Raw genomic sequence first — 13,431 nt, forward strand, 5'->3', positions numbered from 1 at the left:
CGACTACTGTGGGAAGCTTGGTTTGGGAGTGAGGGGGATGATGGACGGTAGGGTGGGAGAGTAACAGTGCGAGCGAGTACACAGTTCGGTTAAGCAGTCGTTCGGTTGACCGACGTTCGGATAATCGACGCTCTACTGTATATGAAATACGCTTCAATACTACGTCGAGCTTATATAAAACTTGTTTCTGTTATTCATAAACAACTTCTGCATTTATCAATAACAACAGGAAACTCTCATATTTTATCATGATTCAGGACGTTCTATTAAGTACAATAGATTTGCTTACGTTTGTGCATTTGAACTGTACTTGCATGAAAAGTAACTGCATTGGTTGCATAAGAGGGCAGCGGTTACATGATATCATAATTTTTATTACTCATAAGAAGCAAAACTATTTTCTTTAAAGATGTAAGACACAATATGTAGTAACACAGAATGATGTGCTTTTCTAATTATGTGCAACACAAACAAAAACAAAAAAAAAAAAACCGAATTCGTTGACTCCCAGTTCTTCTACAATAAAGACATTTATGTTTCTTCCCCTATGAATGTTACCGATGCTACGGGTAATCCTGCCATTTACTACTCCTATTACGTACTGTAACAAAACTATAAAACCGTAGTTTTACTATAGCACGATTGTAAGTAAGATTTTACCACAGGAAGTTGTTGCAGTATGCCCAGGAATAAAGCGGCCTTGTCTCGTAAGCATCGCATCAGTTAGCTGTTTCCTGCTCGTCCGAACTTCCAGTCAAAAAGCGGGAGTGGTTAATTTTCAAAGTGTCGATTGTTGTATATTGCTTCTTGCGAGTGTTATTTCGTCGTTCTGTAAGTTAATCATGTAAAATATGCCGTACTCTGTGAATGAAATGGAATGGATAGTAGAAGTTTACATCCGGACTCGTTCATTTAAAAAGACAAGCGAAATTTTTCATGAATTATTCACAAACTCTAGTATTCGTGAAGAAAATAATGTTCAGATGTAAACAACAAAATGGCGGTCCAGCAACGATTTTTCTAAATGTAAGAATAGCCTTAAAAGCCTCCAGTTTGAACGCTGGAAGTTGCTGCTAACATACAGCAGAAAATTACTTATAGCCCAAAAAAAGTCTGTCAATTTACTTTCGCAACATACTAGTATTTAAGATACATCTTCTCATTCTGTACATAATGTCCATACACCTTACCTCTCAAACCTTACTGCGTTTCATGGGTTCAGCCACTACTTCCTGCTGATCAGGTAGAGAGGGTTAAGAACAGTGAGTGCTTGCTTAAAAAGGTTATGGATCACCATATTCAACCGACGACGCATTTCATGACTGATGAATTACGCTTTAATCTTCCTTGGCATGTGACTAGCGAGACTAGTAACAAGTGGAACACCGCAAGCCCTGACATTGTGCATTAAATTTCTCTTCATCATAGCAACAGAAGTTTGGCGCGCGCTTTCTGGTAGTCGGATCGCTGGCCCGATGTTCTTCGAAACCACTGTGAACAGCGAGGTCTATCTTCAGTTTCTCGACAACTCTTAGTCTCAGTTAAAGTAGCCGCCCGTTCACACAAGAACGCACAATACGTAAATATTTGCGGCCGCCTTGTTCGCCGGACCAGTGTAGTTGTGACTTTTTACTAGGGGAATATTTTAAAGGAGAACTGTGCGCAGTTAACCCTTAAAAGGGAGCACACAATGGAGTACTAAAACAGTCGATGTTACAGACTGATTACGATTCCACGAACACAAAAATTCATAGAGGTGCAATCCGTATATTTCCAGCACACATTGCAACTGTTATGACTGTCATAATTACAAAAAAAAAAAAAATTGAAAACTACTGAGGTGACAGAAGTTATTGGACAGTGATGCACATATACACTTGGTGGTAGGACCCCATATACAAGGTATAAAAGGGAAGATCATTGGCTGGGTTGTTATTTGAACTCTAATGATACATGTGAAAATACTTCCGCCGTGGTTATGGTCAGTGCTAACAGACAAGCAACACAGTCTGAAATAACCGCAGTAATCAATGTGGAACGTACGACTAACGTATCCCTTAGGTCAGTGCGGCAAAATCTGATGTTAATAGTCTGTGGCGGCAAACGACCAACGAGTGTGTTTGCTAACAACACATCGCCTGCAGCGCCTCTCATGGGCTCGTGATTATATACGTTGGACCCTAGGCGATTAGCAAATTGTGGCCTGGTCAGGTGAGTCCAGATTTCAGTTGGCAAGAGCTGATGGTAGGGTGCCGCATGTGCCGCAGACACGACGGTGCCATGGACCCAAGTTTCAAAAGGCACTGTGCGAGATGATGGTGTCTCCATATTAGTATGGGCTGTGTTTACATAAAATTGACAGGGTCCTCCGGTCGAACAGTACAGATCATTCAAGTGCTATGGTCGGCTACTTGGAGACCATTTTCAGCCATTCGTGGACTTCATGTTACCAAACAAAGATGGAGTTTTTAGGGATGACAATGCGCCACGCCACAGGGCCACAATTGTTCGCGACTGGTTTCAAAAACATTCTGGACAATTCGAAAAAATGATTTGGCCATCCAGATCTATCGACATAAATCCCATCGAACATGTATGGGACGAATCGAGAGGTCAGTTCGTTCACAAAATCCTGCATCTGCATCACTTTCGCAGAGAGGCAGTATGGCTCAATATTTCTGCAGAAGACTTCCTACGACTTGTTGAGTCCCTGCCACGTCGAGTTGCTTAACTAAGTCCGGCAAAAGAAGTCCGACACGATATCAGGAGGCGCCCCATGACTTTTGTCACCTCAGGGTAAAATAATGTTTTTCTATGAATGAATGTGCGTATTATTGACGTGTTGTAATATGTAGCTAGTACCTGTTTTTAAAAAGCATGTTGAACTTACTGAATAAAAAGTATCAGCTTCGTTTATTTCTGGGGTATTATGGTAGCAATTCTGAACTGGATACTGGCATTTCTTTTATTTTCGACAAATTTTTTCAGCTCCTTCGTTGGTATAATTTTTGCACAGCTTTTTGCTTGGAAAAATGCACATTCCCTTTGTGTCAACTATGCGTCCTAGGAACAACTCAATAACATTATCATATATTCTGTCAATATAATAAATACAACAAATGGTAATTTTGATTGCAACAAAAAATTCAATATTATTAACGCTAATTCGTTTGAAAACCGCGTTTTCCTTCTTCCAGTAATGTAAGGCTGCTGCGATCTTGATCACTGTACGGAATTTTATTCTTATATTTTCGAACAGAATATTTTCTTTCTATTATAATATTTGTACTTCCTTAATTGTGTACGAATTTGAATAACAGAAAATCAGTCCTACTCTTTCCACGATACACACCAATATCACGTAGTTCCACGTAGTATCCTGCGTCTTCCAAACACTATTTTTTAAATCATTGTGTGAGTGTGGGTCTCTACGGACGATGTTATCTTCAGTTCAGTCGGGCCTGTTGGTACAACCGTAAAGCGCGTGAGGAAACCGAGAACACAATATCGAATCGAATCTTGGTCGCACCGAATCCCGGTTAGACCACTAAAATTTTCAGTCTGTCTTTAATCTAGTCTTTATCTTTCAGTGATGCGAAGATTCGGCAGGAACGACACCTATTCAGATTGCACCTTAAATTGCCGTACATTAAGGTACATGCACTTCGCCGAAGAGCGTGCAATTGAAAGATTTAAACTCGACTATTGAACTAAACATTATTTTCATTGTCTCCAACAGAAACATTTCCGGGTACGTGACAACATCATCAAGTCGATCTATAGACGAACTTTCTGGCCACTCTTGGAAGTGGCCTTCAGCTGGGTGATGGATGTGTTGTGCTTTCTCTAGTTAAAATATATAATCCTGGCGAAGGGCTAGTTGCAACAATGGTCAAAATGTTGGTCTATAAAACAATATTTGGATGCGCTTACGTTTCATGAAGCGGACGCACTTTTTAAAATAGAGTGCATATAACATCCACAGTCAGATAAAAATGTGAGACACAGCCATTATTTCACACACCAGCACAACTTATGAATCAGACAAAAATGTATCACGCATCCATTATTTCACATACCATCACAGTCGATAAACTGAAGCGTTTATTTATTTGGACATTCCACACTAGTATGAAACGCATTCACTACAATGTAGATCAATATTAGAATAAAGGGAAACCAGTGTCAATCCTTATGTCACTACCATCATCCTGGGCCACATGACTCTCTACAGCCTCTCATGCACTTGACTGTGGCCAGCGCTCTGCATTGGTGACTTATATAATAACACTGTTTCCATCGAGTCCAATGAATCGTCAAAACCTACATTCCCTGATACTACACATATACAGGGTGCTACAAAAAGGTACGGCCAAACTTTCAGGAAACATTCCTTACACACAAAGAAAGAAAATGTTATGTGGACATGTGTCTGGAACCACTTACTCTCCGTGTTAGAGCTCATTTTATTACTTCTCTTCAAATCACATTAACCATGGAATGGAAACACACAGCAACAGAACGTACCAGCGTGACTTCAAACACTTTGTTACAGGAAATGTTCAAAATGTTCTCCGTTAGCGAGGATACATGCATCCACCCTCCGTCCCATGGAATCCCTGATGCGCTGATGCAGCCCTGGAGAATGGCGCATTGTATCACAGCCGTCCACAATACGAGCACGAAGAGTCTCTACATTTGGTACCGGGGTTGCGTAGACAAGAGCTTTCAAATGCCCCCATAAATGAAAGTCAAGAGGGTTGAGGTCAGGAGAGCGTGGAGGCCATGGAATTGGTCCGCCTCTACCAATCCATCGGTCACCGAATCTGTTGTTGAGAAGAGTACGAACACTTCGACTGAAATGTGCAGGAGCTCCATCGTGCATGAACCACATCTTGTGTCGTACTTGTAAAGGTACATGTTCTAGCAGCACAGGTAGACTATTCCCGTATGAAATCATGATAACGTGCTCCAGTGAGCGTAGGTGGAAGCACATGGGGCCCAATCAAGAAATCACCAACAATGCCTGCCCAAACGTTCACAGAAAATCGGTGTTGATGACGTGATTGCACAACTGCGTGCGGATTCTCGTCAGCCCACACATGTTGATTGTGAAAATTTACAATTTGATCCCGTTGGAATGAAGCCTCATACGTAAAGAAAACATTTGCACTGAAATGAGGATTGACACATTGTTGGATGAACCATTCGCAGAAGTGTACCCGTGGAGGCCAATCAGCTGCTGATAGTGCCTCCACACGCTGTACATGGTACAGAAACAACTGGTTCTCCCGTAGCACTCTCCATACAGTGACGTGGTCAACGTTACCTTGTACAGCAGCAACTTTTCTGACGCTGACATTAGGGTTATCGTCAACTGCACGAAGAATTGACTCGTCCATTGCCGGTATCCTCGTCGTTCTAGGTTTTCCCCAGTCACGAGTCATAGGCTCGAATTTTCCGTGCTCCCTAAGACGATCAATTGCTTCTAACGGCTTCCTGTCGGGACACCTTCCTTCTGGAAATCTGTCTCGATACAAACGTACCGCGCCACGGCTATTGCCCCGTGCTAATTCATACATTGAATGGGCATCTGCCAACTCCGCATTTGTAAACATTGCACTGCCTGCAAAACCACATTCATGATGAACACTAACCTGTTGATGGTACGTACTGATGTGCTTGATGCTAGTACTGTAGAGCAATGAGTTGCGTGTCAACACAAACACCGAAGTCAACATTACCTTCCCTCAATTGGGCCAACACGCGGTGAATCGAGGAAGGAATACCTTTTTTGCCAATGCAACTCTGCTTCTTATGTCCATCTTTCTCCATCCCTCATGGCTTATTTTGCTGTCTTGGTAGCAGAATTCCTTAACTTTGTTTACTTCGTGATCCACAATTGTGAACAAACGACTTACGGGAAATCAGACAGGTAATATTAATAGCGACCGCCGATATTTTGGGGAGCACACCCCGCCCCTGTTAATATTACCTGCCTAAATTCACGTACGTTGTTTGAAAATTGTATACGCCAGGAGAAACTCAGGTCTCACACCATTGTGATTTTAAGCTTCTCGCTGTTCTCGTTTCTGCTAATTTCATTAGTTCCATTTTTCTTCGACTTACTCTGAATTTATATTCTGTACTCATTAGAACATTCCATTCAACACGTCCTGTAATTCTGCTTCATTTTCACTGTGGATAGCAATTCCATCAGCGAATCTTATCATTGGTAATCTTTCGTCTTTTATTTTAATCCCACTCCTCAACCTTTCTTTTACTTCCGACACTGTTTCTTCGATATATAGATTACATAATAGGAATCTGTCACTATCTTATATTAATTAGAGCTCTTCGTTCTTGGCCTTTCAGTCTGATTGTTTTCTCGTGGTTCTTATATATACTGCACATTAACCGTTTTTCCCTAAAGCTTACCCTTATTTTTCTCGGGATTTCGAGTATCTTGGGCCACTTTACATTGTGGAACGTTCTCTCCAGGTCGAAAAATCTTGTGAATATCTCTTGGTTGTTCTTTAGTCATGCTTCAGTTATCAACCACAATGTCAGAACTGCCTCTATGGTACCTTTACCTTTCCCAAAGCCAAACTAATCGCCGTCTAACAGATCTTCAGTTTTCTTTTCCATTCTTCCTTTTCGTCGGTAACTTACTTGCATGTGCTGTTAAGCTGACTGTGCAATAATTCTCGTACCTGTCGGCTCTTGCTGTCTTCGGAATTCTGTGGATGATATTTTTCCAAATGTTTGATGGTATATTTCCATTGTCATACATTCTGCAAACCAAAATGAATAATCTTTTTGGTGCCACTTCCCGTGCGCAGCAAAATGAACAGTCTTTTTGTTGCCACTTTCCCCTGTGGTTTCAGAAATTCAGATGGAATGTTATCTACCTTTCCTGCCTACTTTGATTTTAAGTCATGCAAGCCTGTGTCAACTCCTCTTTCTTCTTACCTCATGTCATCAGACAAGTCCTCCACCTCACAGATACCTTCAATTTTCACTTTCCACCTACTTTCTCTCTCCACTGCATTTGGCACTGGATTTCCCATTGCACTCTTAATGTTACCCCTCTTGCTTTTAATATCACCAAGGTTGTTTGGTGTATGATGGGTCAGTCCTTCCGACAATCATTTCTTTTCGATTTCTGCACATTTTTCCTGTATTTGTTTCGCCTTAGCTTCCTTTTCATTTCGTTGCAAATGGACTTCTGTACCTGTAGTCCAGAATTTCCCTAAATATTTTTGTACTTCCTTCTTTCGTCTATTAACTGAAGTGCTTCTTCTGTTACCCATGGTTTCTTCGCTGTTACCATCCTTTTACATGTGTTTTCCTTTCCAACTTCAGTGATTGCCCATTATAGCGATCGCCATTCCTCCTCGACTGAACTGTCTAAGCTGTTCATTATCGCAGTATGTCTAGCCTTAGGGAACTTCAAGCGAAACTCTTCATTCCTTAGCATTTCCGTATCCCACTTCTTTTCGCATTGATTTTATCCGGGCTAGTCTTTTAAATTACAGCCTACTATTCATCATTACTAAATTGTGATCTGAGTGTGAAGCTTCTCCTTGGTGCTTCTGACAATCGAATATCTGATTTCGTTATCTCTGCCTGACCATGACGAAATATAACTGGAGTCTTCCTGTATGTCCCGGCGTTTTGCCCAATACGGCCATCGCAATATAATTTCTCCGTGGCATCCCAAGCTTTAGTTCTGTCTCTTATGAACTCAATGTCCATTCAACTGGATAAAAAGAAAAGAAGAGAGTAGAGATGATTTGAACACCTCTCTGCTTTTCTGAGGTTGCTCGAATTGCCTGTGGTATTCTCTTGACGTACTTTCGACCACTGGACTGAAATACCCACATGGTTATTAGGACATGTACAGCTAAATATGGACATCGAACGGCTGCTGACACGGAATTTTTCATTGTAATAAATCATTCTGTTTCCTTACCTCAACAGCAAGATAATGAATTATAATTTCAGAAATTGTGTTGTGTGGGCACATGAATGACGAAAATTAATATCGTTTCATAAGTCAGCATACCTGCACTATCAGTCACACAGCAATGAAGGCATTCAGAAATAATGACTACTCATCAGAAGCCAAGTTAGTGCATTGAGTGCCCCGAGAAAGTGGAATAGAACTTGTCTTATTATCTCTCTCTCTCTGTCTCTAAAATACATGGCATAACTTTTCGTAGTACACAGGTATTGAAGTTTTCCACGATTTTTCACATTAAGCCTGTTTCTGCCAGTCAGTACCCAAAGATCATTTACAGAAATATAAATCTCACCAAAATATCATTTACAGAAATATAAATCTTCGACATTAGTTGTTGACTGGAGCGTCCGTCAAACAATAAAAAATACAGTAATTTTCATCTGCACGTTATGTATAACTTACTGTCTATTGAATATACAGTCCTGGAAATGGAAAAAAGAACACATTGACACCGGTGTGTCAGACCCACCATACTTGCTCCGGACACTGCGAGAGGGCTGTACAAGCAATGATCACACGCACGGCACAGCGGACACACTAGGAACCGCGGTGTTGGCCGTCGAATGGCGCTAGCTGCGCAGCATTTGTGCACCGCCGCCGTCAGTGTCAGCCAGTTCGCCGTGGCATACGGAGCTCCATCGCAGTCTTTAACACTGGTAGCATGCCGCGACAGCGTGGACGTCAACCGTATGTGCAGTTGACGGACTTTGAGCGAGGGCGTATAGTGGGCATGCGGGAGGCCGGGTGGACGTACCGCCGAATTGCTCAACACGTGGGGCGTGAGGTCTCCACAGTACATCGATGTTGTCGCCAGTGGTCGGCGGAAGGTGCACGTGCCCGTCGACCTGGGACCGGACCGCAGCGACGCACGGATGCACGCCAAGACCGTAGGATCCTACGCAGTGCCGTAGGGGACCGCACCGCCACTTCCCAGCAAATTAGGGACACTGTTGCTCCTGGGGTATCGGCGAGGACCATTCGCAACCGTCTCCATGAAGCTGGGCTACGGTCCCGCACACCGTTAGGCCGTCTTCCGCTCACGCCCCAACATCGTGCAGCCCGCCTCCAGTGGTGTCGCGACAGGCGTGAATGGAGGGACGAATGGAGACGTGTCGTCTTCAGCGATGAGAGTCGCTTCTGCCTTGGTGCCAATGATGGTCGTATGCGTGTTTGGCGCCGTGCAGGTGAGCGCCACAATCAGGACTGCATACGACCGAGGCACACAGGGCCAACACCCGGCATCATGGTGTGGGGAGCGATCTCCTACACTGGCCGTACACCACTGGTGATCGTCGAGGGGACACTGAATAGTGCACGGTACATCCAAACCGTCATCGAACCCATCGTTCTACCATTCCTAGACCGGCAAGGGAACTTGCTGTTCCAACAGGACAATGCACGTCCGCATGTATCCCGTGACACCCAACGTGCTCTAGAAGGTGTAAGTCAACTACCCTGGCCAGCAAGATCTCCGGATCTGTCCCCCATTGAGCATGTTTGGGACTGGATGAAGCGTCGTCTCACGCGGTCTGCACGTCCAGCACGAACGCTGGTCAAACTGAGGCGCCAGGTGGAAATGGCATGGCAAGCCGTTCCACAGGACTACATCCAGCATCTCTACGATCGTCTCCATGGGAGAATAGCAGCCTGCATTGCTGCGAAAGGTGGATATACACTGTACTAGTGCCGACATTGTGCATGCTCTGTTGCCTGTGTCTATGTGCCTGTGTTTCTGTCAGTGTGATCATGTGATGTATCTGACACCAGGAATGTGTCAATAAAGTTTCCCCTTCCTGGGACAATGAATTCACGGTGTTCTTATTTCAATTTCCAGGAGTGTATTTCAATTGTTTTTGTTGTCTGTCGGTTTGGTGCAACACTAAACAGTAATCTACCCTGAGCAAGGACAAAAGCACAAGTGATTCCCTTTTCTCGTTTCTAAAAAGGGTCGTCGAACAGACGAACAAATCTGTCGGCCTATATTTATGAAGTCGATCTGTTGTAGAACTTTGGAACATGTTTGGTGGTAGCGTATTATGGCATTCCTGCAGAGTGAAAATCTCGCCTTTAGAAATCAACATGGCTACCGAAAATAACAATCGCAAGGAACATCTTCATCCACGAAACCCAGGAAGCAGCAGATGCTGGCGTTCCGGTTGTTGCTATGTACGCTGACATTAGGAAGGCGTTCGATATAGTTATGCAAGTGCCCAATAAACAAGATAAGAGCAAACGGAATATCGGACCAGCTGTATGATTGGACTGAAGGCTCTGTGGTAAACAGAACATACCAAGTCATTCTCAACGGAGAGAAATATTCAGATGTTAATATAACTTCGGGCGTGACCCAAGAGACTGTTACAGGACAGTTGCTTTTCAAAATGTATACAAATGATATAGTAGATAACGACAGAATTTCCATGATAATTTTCACAGAAGATGCAGTTCTGTAGAGAAAAGTCGAAAATTTTACCAAAGTGTTGGAAGACCTCCAGGGGCTCGACGCTCTGTGCAGGGATTGACGGTTCATCCTCAACGTAAATTTAACGTATTCCACATTAATAGGTAGAAAGAAAAATTCCACAAGAAAGCCCGGCAGGGGTGGCCGAGTGGTTCTAGGCGCTACAATCTGGAACCGCGAGACCGCTACGGTCGCAGGTTCGAATCCTGCCTCGGGCATGGGTGTGTGTGATGTCCTTATGTTAGTTAGGTTTAAGTAGTTCTAAATTCTAGGGGACTGATGACCTCAGAAGTTAAGTCCCATAGTGCTCAGAGCCATTTTTGAACCACAAGAAAATGTACGCCGCCGTTTGTATGAAATAAAAGACACTATCGCCGCTATTATCGACTATAGCTCGGCCATGTAGCCCTCTCCCCGGTAAATCATCCACGTTTCCAGCCTCTAAACCTCGTTTGACCCACTTCGCAACGAATATCTTTGAAGTTCTAAGAATTTTAGCAGCAGTTGGATATGAAAGCTTTGGTCCCTTTGGATGATTTACAAGGAACACTGCCTCGTGACGCTTCAGATATTTTGCACTCATTTTAAACTGCAACCGACAAAACAAAACATTCAACCCTCACACTGTTTACTTATACTCTGTGCAAAAGCACATTGATTACAGGTTCGAGATCACTACCAGAGATTCGCGGCGAACGTTATATTTAAAATTATGGCGTGCACTTTCCTGTGGAATTGACTGTACGCGGTAGTAAGACAAACACTGAAAGTAGTCACATCCATGTGGCGCGAGGAGTGATTTAAAGTACGACGACCACATAAAACTGCGAAGGTAAGGCACATGCCAGACTGAAATTCATTTGGAGAAGCCTCCGGAAATGTGGTTATGGATATTTAAGTCAACTATACAACTTTCGCCTCGTAAGCCAATTGAATTGGTCTCAAGCGAATGCCGCGTTACCGTAGGAATAAAATTCAGGTCTGCACATCAGAAAGTTGCACACGTATAATCCGTGCAAAAATGTATTCCAAATTATTTTGATTAAATCCCAATTAATATTGGCAGCTGAAATTTAGCACGTGCGCTTTAACTGACCTTAACTACGAGTGGAAAAAAAATCAGGGGGTGTTTCGACATAGAAAGTCTAACTATTCCCTTATCGGCCATATGTATACGGAAAAAGATCGCAACACCAAGGAGCTGTGTGACTTAAACGTACGTTGATAGGCGTGTTTTTACGCCTGAAAGATAATGTCTATTCAGATTTCGAGCCAGTCACATAAGAGTGGAGTTAGTGGCGTCACTATGAGGATACAAGCCAGGTTTGCTTTAAATACACGCCGTAACGATCGTGAGCGTTATATACCTTTATGATTCAACGTGGTGAGTTGATTGATGTTAGTCATGGATGCCTTTAAGGCGACAAAGATGCTATTACCAGAACCTCTCTGATTTTGAACGAGGGTATACAATACGGCTACGAGGATCTATGTTCCTTCTGCGGTATTGCAGAAAGACTTGGCAGGAATGTAACCACTGTTCATCACTGCTAGCAGCTGTGGACACGGGACCGTACGGTCGCAAGAAGATCGGGCTCTGAACGGCTACGTGGAACTGCCGAGAGGCAAGACCGTCGTGTTCTGCGCATGGCTCTGGAACATGGTATTGCATCCTAAGCAACAATCTGAGCAGCAGCTGGCAGTACAGTGACACAACGAATTGTTAAAAGTTGGTTACTCCAAGCACAACTCGATCCAGGAGCCACTTAGTGTGCATCCCACTGACCCCAAACCACCGCGATTTTTCTACTTTAATGGTGTCAAGCGAGAGTTCATTAGAAGACAGTGTGGAGGTCTGTTGTGTTTTCTGAAGAAATCTGGTTCTGCCACGGTGTCAGGGATGGTCGTGTGTCGGTTAGAAGGAGGTCTGCATTCAACTTGTCTTCGTGCTAGGCAAACTGGACCTACACCAGAGTTATGGAGTGAATTGGGATTTAGTATGTCACTAGGAGCACTCCCGTGGTTATCCCACGCACCTTGACTGAAATTGTGTATGTCTATGGTGATTCGACCTGGTGTGCTGACATTCATGAAAAGCATTCCAGGGGGTGTTTTCCAACAGGATAACGCTCGTCCACACTTCTCTGCTTGAACGTAATATGATCTAAAAATTGTGAACATGTCGCCTTTGCCTGCACGATAACCAGATCTGTCTCTAATCGAGCACTTATGGGACGTCATCGGACGACAACTCCAGCGTCATCCACAAAAAGCATTAACCGTTTCTTTATTGACCGATCAATGGAACTCCATCCCCCAAACTGCCATCTGGTATCTGTACAACACGATGCATACCCGTTTGTATGTTTTTATTGAATGCTCTGGCGGTTACACCAGTTATTAATGTACGAGCATTGCATATTTGCAATGGCTTGTCTTGTATTTACATCAACATGCGATCTTGCAACGTTAATCAGTTAAATACATTACCAAGACAAATGTATTTCCGAAACTTCATATCTCTACATTAATTATTTTTTGTTGTTGCGGTTTTTTCCCGTCAGTGTGGATGCATTAATTTTGTTCATGGTAGGGGGTAGATCTTTAAGAGAGCATAGATAATGAAAGAATTAGGATGAAAACATGTGTCTGCTGAAGAGGATACTGATGTAAAATTTTTCTAACCCATCTTGAAATTTATAATATACGCAACTGACGGAGCAATATTTAAAACAAAATACGGCATCTGTAGGTCACATAATGGTCTATGTAACATACGTAACGTGGGCTATTACAGATGCAGATGCAGTAGGTGGGGAGTGATTGAGAAACTGACAGAGAAGATGGATGCATGATGGTATCAAAACACTTGACACATGGACAACTGTCTAATATGTAATTGTTCAGTGCACAATGCCATAACCACCAAACAAGTGTAATAATC

The 13,431-nt window shown here is 43.1% G+C and overlaps 1 protein-coding gene across 2 annotated transcripts in view; it reads right to left on the bottom strand.

Annotated features, from left to right (window-relative positions):
* The window catches only part of LOC126263645 (pro-resilin-like), a 221,864-nt gene that overhangs the window by 110,634 nt on the left and 97,799 nt on the right, over window positions 1-13,431 (bottom strand). The gene's annotated exons all lie outside the window — the stretch shown is intronic.

This window comes from Schistocerca nitens, chromosome 6, assembly GCF_023898315.1.
Source record: "Schistocerca nitens isolate TAMUIC-IGC-003100 chromosome 6, iqSchNite1.1, whole genome shotgun sequence".
Classification (NCBI taxonomy): domain Eukaryota; kingdom Metazoa; phylum Arthropoda; class Insecta; order Orthoptera; family Acrididae; genus Schistocerca; species Schistocerca nitens.